The sequence below is a fragment of the Arachis ipaensis genome, chromosome B08, assembly GCF_000816755.2.
Source record: "Arachis ipaensis cultivar K30076 chromosome B08, Araip1.1, whole genome shotgun sequence".
NCBI classification, from domain to species: domain Eukaryota; kingdom Viridiplantae; phylum Streptophyta; class Magnoliopsida; order Fabales; family Fabaceae; genus Arachis; species Arachis ipaensis.
In genome coordinates this window covers 48,924,458-48,938,879 of record NC_029792.2, presented here as the reverse complement: position 1 = coordinate 48,938,879, position 14,422 = coordinate 48,924,458, and the positions used below count along the sequence as shown (strand labels likewise).

Here is a 14,422-nt window from a genome sequence, read left to right as displayed (position 1 = left end):
TTATATATTTATTTATATTAATAATACCTGAACTAATCAAACTTACGTAATTAAATACTAATAAGTTAGGCGAACTTAAGAGGGGTGCACGTTGAGGCCGCACCATAAGTTGCTGCTACACATGCTTCCATTGTCTTCCTCTCTTTGCTCTTTTTTGGATGCGGTGAACATGGATCATATTAGATCAGATTTAATATCCGCATTTTTTAAGTTTGGATCTGATCTTATCCGATCTGCACATTTTGTGGATCAGATTGGATCAAATATCGGATATATCCACAAGATACAAAAATATTTTTAAAAACTTATTTTTATTAAAAAAATACCAATAAAATTTATTTTTTCTATTCTTTTAAATATGTTTACTCTTAAAATAATATTAAATATACTTTTTTTAAATAATAAATTAAAATAATACAACATATATGATAATTATTAGTTGAAATAAAATATAAAAAGAATATTTTTTTTTATTTTTGCAGATACGCGGATATGCGGATCGAATATGCGAATACCTACACAAATCCACAATCCGATCTTATTAGTGTGCGAATCGGATTGAATCAGATCCGATAGCCTTGTGGATCAGATCTATATTCATAATTTTTAAATCAGATTTGGATAAACACCGCAGATATGCGAATCAGATCCATGAACACCAATGGATGGTACTAATGAGTTAGAGAGTCCCTGTAACAACCTAACTTATAGCACGTCATGACCGTACCAGAAGTGAGGAGTTACTAACCTATTTTTCTTATTTACTATTTATCTGTTTAATATTGAGCCTTTACGTCGATATCGCGTTTCTGTTTTTAAGAAAATTCCAGAAAATAGATTTTAGTAATTAAAATTACATAACAAAAGATCTTCAAATAATAATAATCACATAATTATTAATAATAGATGCTATACAATTAAATTCAATGTAAAACTCAAATACAATACCTATCCCTCTGGATAAAATAAAAACCCTGAAGCAACAAGGGCGAGGGAACTCTATAAAAACAACAGGAATCACAAGTAAATCTACTAGTCGTCTGCATCTTCTTATTGAATCTCTGAACCTGTGTCACTGAAAGGGTGGAAGATTTTGGGGTGAGAACAAACCACACGTTCTTAGTAGGGAATGGAAATGCCGTAAAAGTAATGGATTTAAGGCAAATAATTACCTTACTTAGTAAAACTATTTCGTTAAACCTTTGAAAATACTTTTATTTCTACTTTAGATAATTAATTAATTTTCTCTAAATTTCTAAACTCAAAACAGATTTTAATCACAAAATTAGTCATACTAACCATCTCTCAGCTACATAATCATTTTTCAACCACAACATCTCACCTCAATACATCCGTGAACTAATAGCACAAGTAAGGGATTCAAACCAACATACAAACAAGTCAAACAGCACAATCACAGAGAAGTAATACAAGCAAACACAACGAAATACAAATGTGCAAACAACATGATGCATGTCTATTCCTAATGCAGGCCATGAGCTCATGTATCGATTGCCTACCCGCTCCCGACATTACCCGGGCACAAGTCCCAGATATGACTTTTCAGATGCATACAGTGTGCTTATAAGTCATACGGCTAGGCTGCATACAGTGTGACTCTTCAAATCAACAAGCGTACATCTGGAAAACAGTTCTCAGTGTGTGGGCGTCCCCACTTTACATTTGGCACTAAGGCCCAAACAATATCACATCTGTTCTCCTGTGGCAGACAATCTCTTTAAGTTAATATATCCTTTAAATCCTTGTTCTCTACTTTCCTGTGACAGAGATTCCTTTTCTTAAAAAACCGAGCTCAAGACAACACTTAAAACAAAATCTCTCCTTACAAAATTGAATTTAAAACATTATGTTTTTCTTAATAAATCGAGTTTGAAAATAGAATACACCTTTTCTCAACTAAATAAATCTCAAATAATTTAATTTTCTAAAAATCAAATCTTTTAAAATAACTTTTCAAATAAAACCTCAGATTTTATAAAATTTCGGCAGCACTTCCCCTAAAACTCGGGCTTAGCCACTCTTTTCGGGTTCTAACTGAACCATTTTCAACCTCTTTTCAATCATTTCTAATAACTCAAATTTATCATTCAGTTATTCCAAACAATCATAAATTATTTATAAATACCCACTAGACTTCCGTGGCATTCATAGTTTAAAACAGTTAATTTAAAAATAAAATCTCCTACCTCTGTATGAAATCAAAATCAACGAAAGCTTTAGAAAAACTTTTTGACCGAATTGTTGAAGAAGAAAATGCCAGAAATCGTCTGTGCTTCTTAGAACTCCAATTGGTCGAACTTAAGGGGAAGAAGAGCTATGCCACTGTTAATTTTTACCGAACAAAAATGACACCAACACGTAGAGGAGGAAGATACGAACACTTTCATCGGATTAAATTTTTTATTAGAATTATGGATAAAAAAGAATCGAAGATGAAAATTAAAAGGAACTCACGGTTTTCACATGAACTTCGGCCACTCTCTCTTCTTGTTTGGATACATGCAAGTTCGGTTATTGCATAATGAACATGCTTAATGGATTTGATGATGATTTGGACAAAAAAAGGGTGATTAGGTGTCACCTTTATATATATATGTATTGGTACACAAGCCACGTTTTGCTTGATCTCATTTAGTTTTCCTAGGCTTTCGGTCATGAAGAATGATGGGTTAAATATTATTAGGTAATAGTGTTATTCAAAGAACATAGGATAAGTTAAGATAGTAATACATAAGGTTAAAAAATAATAGTCATACGTCATACATCCTACTTCACTTATAAAAATTTTCGTCTTCGAAAATTTACATAAGATAAAAGAAGTTCAAACTAGCTTTACTTTTGAACACAGTAGGAAAAAAAGCAAAATATTTTGACATATATAAAATGTAACATATAAGGAAGAAGCTTTAAGGTCTCAACATACTTATACAGTTTTCAAATCCAGAATATTCTTATAGCTTAAAAATATAGGGAAAAAGTATGGCGCAAAGCGGAAGACACAAGATAGGCCCGATGCAGAAAGGTTACAAGGCAGGCTGGTATTAGAATGATGGGTATATTGTTTGCACACTGAACTCATACCAACTTTAGAGCTTCAGCTGCCTAAACTTCAACATGACGTAACTTCACCATTCCCAACCATACTATATTAAACAGATTCTCCGCGAATTCTCAACCTCATCAAACACTCCGCAACTTACTAACACGCACAAGTCTAACATCAATAAAACTCCTTCGCAAGAATCAAGCTCCTCAACATCCTGTGACGTCACACACTTACAAACTCCACCTTCTGCGTCCGCACAACGTATCCTAAAGAACTAACATATCGCTTGCCATATCTAATGATCGCACGTGTCACCAAAACAAGTCTCAAGTCACTCAAAAGGATACAAGACCTTAGAGAAAGGACAAGCAATAAGGACAATGTTCACCAAGATTTCTACGTTTCTCTTTGATGCATCAATAAGTCCAAAGTTACATCAGAGAATACATGAGCCAAGAAGAAGAGTTTAAACAGCACAAGGAAGAATCGCACATTACTCTAAAACAAGCTTGAGTTACCTAAAAAGATATCAAACTTAGGAAGAGAAGAACAAAATTTATGGACGGGGTTCACGGAAATTCAAGAGAATATTTAAGAATTCTATCAAACAGGGAATAATTTAAAATGTAAGGTTCAAAACAAGAACTTCAAAAGAACCAAATTCAATCGGAATGAGATATACATAAGATGCAAGACATGAAGCAAAAGAACCAAACCGCATCTTAAGAAAAGCAGATATGTCAGGAAATTCAAGTAAACATATGCAGTTAAGATCAAATGAAAATAACATATGAACAAGGAACAAGATTGGGAAATAATTAGTTCACTTTCTAAGGAAGAAACCCCAAACAAAACTTCAAGATAAACCATGGAAGAAGAAGATACGTAACCGAGCAATCCTGATATGCAACTTCTAACATTCCCAAAACCCGTAATTCGCATCACTTATTAATTCTATTTCGTCTATGACAATCCATTAGTGTTTCCGTATGCACAAATCATCAGTATTAAGTTGGCCAGACCTAATACCATGAGAGATGCAACAGTCGACTAACAGCATTAATCAATAGATAGTCATGCATATAAAACTCAAACTCTTGTCATTAAGACAAGTCCTACCGCATGACAGACACTCAAAGTATGCAGTGAAGCATAGTCAGTCCATTCCCAAGGCTCTAACGGGAACGAACTGCTCTGATACCATAATGTAACATCCTAACTTATAGCACGTCATGACCGTACCAGAAGTGAGGAGTTACTAACCTATTTTTCTTATTTACTATTTATCTGTTTAATATTGAGCCTTTACGTCGATATCACGTTTCTGTTTTTAAGAAAATTTCAGAAAATAGATTTTAGTAATTAAAATTATATAACAAAAGATCTTCAAATAATAATAATCACATAATTATTAATAATAATAGATGCTATACAATTAAATTCAATGTAAAACTCAAATACAATACCTATCCCTCTGGATAAAATAAAAACCCTGAAGCAACAAGGGCGAGGTAACTCTATAAAAACAACAGGAATCACAAGTAAATCTACTAGTCGTCTGCATCTTCTTATTGAATCTCTGAACCTGTGTCACTGAAAGGGTGGAAGATTTTGGGGTGAGAACAAACCACACGTTCTTAGTAGGGAATGGAAATGCCGTAAAAGTAATGGATTTAAGACAAATAATTACCTTACTTAGTAAAACTATTTTGTTAAACCTTTGAAAATACTTTTATTTCTACTTTAGATAATTAATTACTTTTCTCTAAAATTTTAAACTCAAAACAGATTTTAATCACAAAATTAGTCATACTAACCATCTCTCAGCTACATAATCATTTTTCAACCACAACATCTCACCTCAATACATCCGTGAACTAATAGCACAAGTAAGGGATTCAAACCAATATACAAACAAGTCAAACAGCACAATCACAGAGAAGTAATACAAGCAAACACAACGAAATACAAATATGCAAACAACATGATGCATGTCTATTCCTAATGCAGGCCATGAGCTCATGTGTCGGTTGCTTACCCGCTCCCGACATTACCCGGGCACAAGTCCCAGATATGGCTTTCCAGATGCATACATTGTGCTTATAAGTCGTACAGCTAGGCTGCATACAGTGTGACTCTCCAAATCAATAAGCGTACATCTGGAAAACAGTTCTCAGTGTGTGGGCGTCCCCACTTTACATTTGGCACTAAGGCGCAAACAATATCACATCTGTTCTCCTGTGGCAGACAATCTCTTTAAGTTAATATATCCTTTAAATCCTTGTTCTCTACTCTCCTGTGACAGAGATTCCTTTTCTTAAAAAACCGAGCTCAAGACAACACTTAAAACAAAATCTCTCCTTACAAAATTGAATTTAAAACATTATGTTTTTCTTAATAAATCGAGTTTGAAAATAGAATACACCTTTTCTCAACTAAATAAATCTAAAATAATTTAATTTTCTAAAAATCAAATCTTTTAAAATAACTTTTCAAATAAAACCTCAGATTTTATAAAATTTCGGCAGCACTTCCCCTAAAACTCGGGCTTAGCCACCCTTTTCGGGTTACAACTGAACCATTTTCAACCTCTTTTCAATCATTTCTAATAACTCAAATTCATCATTCAGTTATTCCAAACAATCATAAATTATTTACAAATACCCACTAGACTTCCATGGCATTCATAGTTTAAAACAGTTAATTTAAAAATAAAATTTCCTACCTCTGTATGAAATCAAAATCAACGAAAGCTTTAGAGAAATTTTCTGACCGAATTGCTGAAGAAAAAAATGTCAGAGATCGTCTGTACTTCCTAGAACTCCAATTGGTCGAACTCAAGGGGAAGAAGAGCTATGCCACCATCAACTTTCACCGAACAAAAATGACACCAACACGTAGAAGAGGAAGATACGAACACTTTCATTGGATTAGATTTTTTATTAGAATTATGGATAAAAAAAAATCGAAAATGAAAATTAAAAGGAACTCACGGTTTTCACATGAACTTCGGCCACTCTCTCTTCTTGTTTGGATACATGCAAGTTCGGTTATTGCATAATGAACACGCTTAATGGATTTGATGATGATTTGGACAAAGAAAGGGTGATTAGGTGTCACCTTTATATATATATGTATTGGTACACAAGCCACGTTTGGCTTGATCTCATTTAGTTTTCCTAGGCTTTCGGTCATGAAGAATGATGGGTTAAATATTATTAGGTAATAGTGTTATTCAAAGAACATAGGATAAGTTAAGATAGTAATACATAAGGTTAAAAAATAATAATAATAATAATAATAATAATAATAATAATAATAATAATAATAATAAAAATCAATTTATATATTCTGTATTTATTAGAGTTCATCAATACTTTTTTTTATATTAGTCTTTGATTTCATTTAATAAAATCTAATGGTTTATATAATGTGGCATATTCAATAATAAGGACATAATTGTTGTGCTTATTTTAGACATATTTTCGTTTAAGAGAGTAAAATGTGATCTTTCACAATTTAATAAATTTATTTTATAGGTTGAACTAAAAAAAATATATAAAAGTGAGAGATCATATTTCATTCTTTCAAATAAAATACAAAATTTAAAAGATCCAAATCTATTTTTTAAATATAATGATCACGGTCGGGTCAGCATTGCACGCCGGCAGTCTTGCTTGTTGCTTCTTGCCAGCTTCTCAAAATAATGATTTCCCGTTGACTTAGTTGTACTTAATTAATTGCTATTCCTCCCTATTGATTCGGTAATTATGAAATATTAGTCACGTGAATTTACAAAATAGCAAGACGAATATAATGTGTATCCCAAACATATAAAAATAAAGGATAGAAAATATTTGCATCGATGAGTTCGCGTGCAGGTGATTACTTTGTAATTGTGGCTTCAATGTCCCTTAGTCCGTACAGATAAACAAGCTTGAGAATGAGAGTTTGGGCCTCCGATTCATTAATTTTGCAAGTGAGAACAAATCATAACCAGACACTTTGTATCAATTCATCATGCAAAATTTCATTTGAGAACAACATCATATGATGTGTTACGTCATTATTATTTCCTAAAATATAATCAATAATAAATATATTAAATCAGTTTGGTATTATTATAAAATAATTAAAAGTATTTAAAAATACATCATAAAATTATTAGCCATAAATATTTATTTCCTTAAAAACTTTTGGCCCCTTAAAAGAAAGGTGTTGTCTAGTTCCGCCCTGTATAAATTAATCCAAATTTCTTAATTTTATACTTTACAGTTATTGTTAGAATAAATAAATAATTTTATATGTGATAAACATATAATTTCAAATATTACATATATACATTTATGAATGATAAAATAAATAAAATAATTTTGAGTATTATCTTCTTGGTATTACTCTTCATCTAATATTAAGAAGAACAATGAAATATTACAATAGAAAAAATATATTATGATTTTGCTTAGCATCAAATCTCAAAAATTTTCGATTATATAATAATGTATATATAATACACATCAGATCGATCCAAATAATACTTAATACATACATAATACTATGATGGGTATTATATATATATTGATTTGGTTAATTGTATGTAAGGCATGGCCGTCGACATATAATGAGGTTGGTCCAATGGAGTGGTTGAAGAGATATCATAAGCATTTAAGCTTCACATGCATTGTCTCAAATTCTCAAAATATATGATATCCGATATCCACTATCCTTTCACATGCATGATCTTTAACAAGCCATATATATGTTTCATGCAAACAGGGAAGAAAAAAAAACTATTGGAAAAGAATTAGTCATTCGCACTACAAGAGACATGCTGAATAGCGGCAGTTATTTTAGAGATTAAACCGCCGCGAAACGAAATTTCAGCGGTTCCACAAACGTTGCCTATTAGGGGGTGGAGATTTGATTTTGCGGCGGTTTTGAAAAATCGCTGGCACAACAACAGCAAATCAGATAATTGATTTTGCGGCAGTTTTGAACCGCCGCGATTTGGCTAATAGATTTTTTTAAAAATATTGCAGCGGTTTGTAAACCGTTGCAATTTTGAAAGCAGTTAAAAAAATGTATATTGTGGAGATTTATAACCCCCACAATTTGCAAAACTACATTAAAAAAAAATTAGCGTCATAAAGCTACTCAATTATATTGCTTCTAAATCAAGACAAATACAAAAATAAGAGCAAGCTAAAAATGGCTAAAATATCACAAGTAAAGTAATAACAAATCAGTTGTAAAGCACCCCTTGATCTTTCATTTCCTGTCACAATTATGATCAAATCTAACTTCATGATTTTCTTGTAAACTTTGTTATTAAAATAAATGAAAATGATTAATAAGGATTCTTACCGCATACATGTTTTACATCTAAACAAACACAAAAATAAGAGCAACCTAAAGATGGCTAAAATATCACAAGAATAAAGTAGTAACAAATCACGAGAATGACATCTCCGAAACAAAATACCAAAAGTAAAATGCACATTTTAATAATGGTCTTCCCTAGTGGATAGGTAGCAGAAATTGAGTGCAAAAACTAGAACCCTAAGGAGATATTCCATACTGTCACATGTTCATAATAAATTATTTGTAGTTCTTGAAAGCACCAGCACTGCCAAATGCTTCATGTATCTCCAAATGTAAAAAATGCACAATGTCTACAAGCTTTTTCATTACCTGAAGAGTCTACAATAAGATTTTATATTTCTACAAAAATAAAACATACTCAATATAAAGTGATTGAAAAGACTATGGACCATTCTGTTTTTATTGTAGAAGATGAAAATTATTACAATATAAAGAGTTAAACTACACTATTGAAAACACCAACCCAAATGAAACTACCAAACAATAAAAGGAAGTCATTATAATTCAAAGGATTCGGGACAGTGTAGCATAAACAAATTCTCAATCTCTATTTTAGATTTTGAGCTCCCATCATAATAAAATACAAGAATCAATAAATACACTAGTTTTCTTATCTCCTCCAAAATCCTGGACCATAATGATTTTTTCTTCAAATTTCTCACCAGTAGAGTCGCTCGTGATGCCCCCACAAGCAGTTGTTTCTGGACACCATATAGATGCAAAGTCAGTGTTTAATTTTAACTAAATACATGGGATTGGGTTTTAGGCAATGTGAAGAGTGTGTGTGCTTATGCTGTAACTTGAATGAAGTATCTTGTGTTTAACATTGTTGAATTGGTTGGTTAACAACAACAACAATAAAGTCTTATCACACTAAATGGAGTTGGTTACATGGATCAAATGACGTCATTAAATCCTATAATGTTAGTGTGTAAGTGAGGAGGCCTAGTGTGATTAGCCTACTGACTATAACACAGCATCACTTATAAATATGTTCCTAACTTGATTCTACAGCCATTTCAACATAAAGGAATATAACTTATAATGTTACAAAAATTTTATATGTATGTCAAAAATCAACTACTATGTATTTGTGTATAAATACATATATTGTTTAACTCATTTTCAAAGTGTATTTTGTGTTCCAATATGCATTTTATATGAGTGGTTGATTTGGTGGCTAAATTTTTTTTACGCCTAGCATGGTTCATAGTCCTAATATAACTTATAATCCGAAATCATTAGGCATCAAAATTTGTAGTTGTTGTCGATGCTTTGATCTCAATATTTCAACTACTATATGATATTCCTGACTTGAGTGCATTAAACTTGGTCCCTAAAATTTTGCAGAGCAACTTGTTTCTAGTAAAAAAAACAAGCAAGCAGTAATGCAATGAATAAAACAAGATTCAGAAGTAAGAAATTTCCGGCACAACAGCACCTCCGACTCATTTTTCAAATTTAAAAAAAGTTATTAATAGTGAAAAGAACTGATGCAGAAAACATTGGCATATTTATAACAAATGTGTCAGATAATTTTTATAAGGCCATATACAACTGAGTTAGTTTAGATCAATTCATGCTGAATACTATTTTGTTCTTGGGAGTTAGTTTGGTATCAAATATTGTTTAGTATTTCTTGAGAGACTTATTATTTCTATAAATTTACGGGTTTAAAATTAATTATGGTAGATGAAATTTGAGATCTCTGTGACTGTAAATATGATCAAACAAGAATTGGGTTTTAAAATTTGAGTAATTTATAAACACACGAGACTATAAACCATGCCCATTAAGAGATCATGAAAAGAAAGGATAAAAGAGAATAACTGAATGAAGAAACACTAGTAGTGATGCTTCAACTATCTTCCTTTCACTTTCGCCATTTCAGAATCAGTATGATCTAACTGAGAGCCCTTAATCATTACAAGTGGGGGAGATGAATATCATGCCACATGATGGAGTTAGACTAGGAACTTTATGCCTATAACTAGTCACAAGATTATCTATGATATAAATTTGCACTACTCAAAAATTACCAATTAACATGAATCTCCTAAAAGCACACTGAGAAATGAGAATGATAAGCTTATAATATATAAGATACACACGTACCGAAGTAGAGATTGTCTTTTTCCCATTGGTGGCATGGATAAGGCATCTATACTCAATTGCTTCACCAGCAGTTGCCATTTTATTCCTAACGGCTTGAGACTTCAAGGATGCTAAAAGGCCCACCAAGAACATAAACAAGAAGAATAAGGAGTTAGAACTAACTTTGCAAAAAATAAAACCTAAAGCATTTGATCAGACTATAAAGTCAACACTAATACAAACATACACACATCTTTAAGTGTAACCTAAACAGAGCCCATCTTAGTGCTTCGCTTGAACATGCTGGTGAGTTCATTGAGAAACGGATCTAGCTGTAGAAGAATCTAGAAAAAACATGCAAAATAGTAGCGCTTAGAATGAAACAACAACACAACACAATAATACCATGCCGATTTTGCAATCAGAATCCTACTTCATACTTTGGAAGAGAAGGTTAAAAATTAAACAAATAATAATAATAATAATAATAATAATAATAATAATAATAATAATAATTTCAATTACGGTAGTAGTAAAGGTGCACAATTGTAGAATAGGAACAGAAATGGGAATGGTTATCACAAGGAATGTGTTAAAATTTGAAGAACCAAATTGAATTACCATGGATGAAGCAAAGCAATTACTGGGTACAAAAAATGAGCAAAGCCAATTTCAAAGTGCATAAAAAAAAGTTAAGAACAAATTAAATCAAACCAAAAAGAACAAACTAGAAGTAATAAGCAGAGCAAAAGAAAAGAGGCACTAATAGCAAGCAAAAGCTAGAACAGAGGCACGCAGAGTCTGAATCTGCAGCTCCAAAGTCGAGAGGCTTGTCTGACATGAAGCTTTGGCAAAGGATCTGAATCAGAAGAAGTAGCCATGGGAAAGTAGCTAGAACAGATCTGAACCTGCGATGGGTGCGTCGATGAAGTTTGGAGGTGATGGAGGCAGGAATCTATCGCCGATGGTACCTCGTGGAAGAAGGTTAGAGTTAGCAGGGTTTGGGAATATTTTTGCAAAGAGAGGAGAGAGGGAGAAAGGTGTGTCTGATAAATGGGATTATGGGACTAAGAGAATGGGAGACTGAAATATGGCCAAGATAGATTGACGGCGGTTTTTTTAAATTCGCCGCAAAACCAAATCAAATGACTGCTCTTCCGGCGTTCACCATTAAAATTGCTGGAAAACTATCAGATAGCGGCTATTGTCAAAAAGGATACTAACTATCTGCCAGTATCTTCCGTTTTTGTGGTAGTGTTCTAATGAGCGGATAATTTATATGCTTTTTGGCATTGTTTTTAGTATGTTTTTTGTATATTTTAGTTAGTTTTTATTATATTTTTATTAGTTTTTATTTAAAATTTACTTTTCTGAATTTTACTACGAGTTTGTATATTTTTCTGTGATTTCAGGTATTCTCTGGCTGAAATTGAGGGACCTGAGCAAAAATCTGATTCAGAGGCTGAAAAAGGACTGCAGATGCTGTTGGATTCTGACCTCCCTGCACTCAAAGTAGATTTTCTGGAGCTACAGAAGCCCAATTGACGCGCTCTTAATTGCGTTGGAAAGTAGACATCATGGGCTTTCCAGCAATATATAATAGTCTATACTTTGTCCAAGATTTGATGGCCCAAATTGGCGTTCCAAGTCAGCTTAAGAATTCTGGCATTTAACGCCAGAATTGGCATAAAAGCTGAAGTTAAACGCCCAAACTGGCACAAAAGCTGGCGTTTAACTCCAAGAAAAGTCTCTACACATGAAAGCTTCAATGCTCAGCCCAAGCACACACCAAGTGGGCCCCGGAAGTGGATTTTTACACTAAACACCCTAGCTTACTCATTTTCTGTAACCTTAGGTCACTAGTTTCATATAAAAACTACTTTTAGTGATTCATCTTGTACCTCATGACACTTTACACGTTTCATATTGTATCTTCTACAGCATGAGTCTCTAAACCCCATTGTTGGGGGTGAGGAGCTCTGCTGTTCTTCATGAATTAATGCAATTACTACTGTTTTCCATTCTATCACGCTTGCTTCTATTCTAAGATATTCATTCGCACTTCAACCTGATGAATGTGATGATCCGTGACAATCATCATCATTCTCACATATGAACGCGTGCCTGACAACCACCTCCGTTCTACATGCAATCAAGCTTGAATGTGTATCTCTTGGGTTTCTAATCTAAGATTGGAACCTTCGTGGTATAGGCTAGAATTATTGGCGGCCATTCCTGAGATCCAGAATGTCTAAACCTTGTATGTGGTATTCTGAGTAGGATCTGGGAAGGGATGACTGTGACGAGCTTCAAACTCGCGAGTGTTGGGCGTAGTAACAGACGCAAAAGGATCAATGGATCCTATTCCGACATGATCGAGAACCGACAGATGATTAGCCGTGCGGTGATAGTGTATTTGGAACATTTTCACTGAGAGAACGGGAAGTAGCCATTGACAACGGTGATGCCCAACATAAAGCTTGCCATGGAAGGGGCCTTGCGTGCATGAAGAAGAAGACAGTAGGAAAGCAGAGATTCAGAAGACAAAGCATCTCCAAAACCTTAACCTATTCTTCATTACTGCATAACAAGTATTTATTTCATGTTCTTTTATTTTTTTACAATTAAATCCGAGAATTATTGATATCCTGACTAAGAGTTACAAGATAACCATAGCTTGCTTCAAGCCGATAATCTCCGTGGGATCGACCCTTACTCACGTAAGGTATTACTTGGACGACCCAGTGCACTTGCTGGTTAGTTGTGCGGAATTGCAATAGTGTGATTGTGATTTCGTGCACCAAGTTTTTGGCGCCGTTGCCGGGGATTGTTCGACTTTGGACAACTTAAGGTTTATCTTGTTGCTTAGATTAGGAATATTTTATTTTTGTTGGTTTAGAGTCTTTTATTTGAGTTTAGTTTCATATTTTAAGTTTGGTGTCAATTGCATGCTTTTACTTTCTTTTAATTTTTCGAATTTGCATACTCTTAGTTGTTTCTTGATCTTTAAAAATTCTAAGTTTGGTGTCTTCTTTGTGTTTTCCTTTAATTTTTTGAAAATTTGTGTTTGATTTTCTAAAAATTTTAAGTTTGGTGTGTTTTCGTGCTTTTATTTATTTAAAAATTTTTCAAAAATTTGTTCTTGGTGTTCATCTTGATCTTGAAAGTGTTCTTGGTGTTCATCTTGACATTCAAAGTTTTCTTGTTTGTTCTCTTTGTTTTGATCTAAAATTTCTAAGTTTGGTGTTATTTTGTTGTTTTTCTCTTTCCTCATTAAAATTCAAAAATAAAAAAATATATTTTCCTTATTTTACTCATAAATTTCAAAATTTTGAATTAAATTAGTCAAAGATTTTCAAAATCATATCTTTTTTTTAGTCAAGTCAAAATTCTAATTTCAAAAATTGATCTTTTCAAATCTTTTTCAAAAATCAAATCTTTTTAATTTCTTCAATCATATCTTGTCAATCATATCTTTTTTTTTATAATTTGCAATCATATCTTCTAAATCATATCTTTTTCAAAATAATTTTCAATCATATCTTTCTAATTGCTAATTCCAAAATCTTTTTAATTAATTAATTAATTTAGTTTTCAATTTGCTTTTATTTCATTTTCTTCTAATTTTCAAAAGTTTTATTTTATCTCCCATTTATTTTGTTTTATTTTCGGTTACTTTTAATTAAAAAAATATTTAAAAATATAATTTATTTGCAATTCATATCAATTTCCTTTTCTCCATCATGGACATAAGTGGAAATGAACAGTCCAGAAGGACTCTGGGGTCATATGCTAACCCCATTACAGCTGCATATGGGAGTAGCATCTGTATACCTCCCATTAAAGCAAGCAGTTTTGAGCTAAACTCTCAGCTCATTA

At 32.6% G+C, this 14,422-nt stretch overlaps 1 long non-coding RNA gene across 1 annotated transcript; it reads right to left on the bottom strand.

Moving 5' to 3' along the window:
* LOC110265897 lies at positions 8,649 to 10,832 on the bottom strand. Its single transcript, XR_002352420.1, has 3 exons — positions 10,787 to 10,832; positions 10,565 to 10,674; positions 8,649 to 8,758 (listed from the first exon to the last, which is right to left on the bottom strand). It is a non-coding gene; the product is annotated as an uncharacterized LOC110265897 (long non-coding RNA).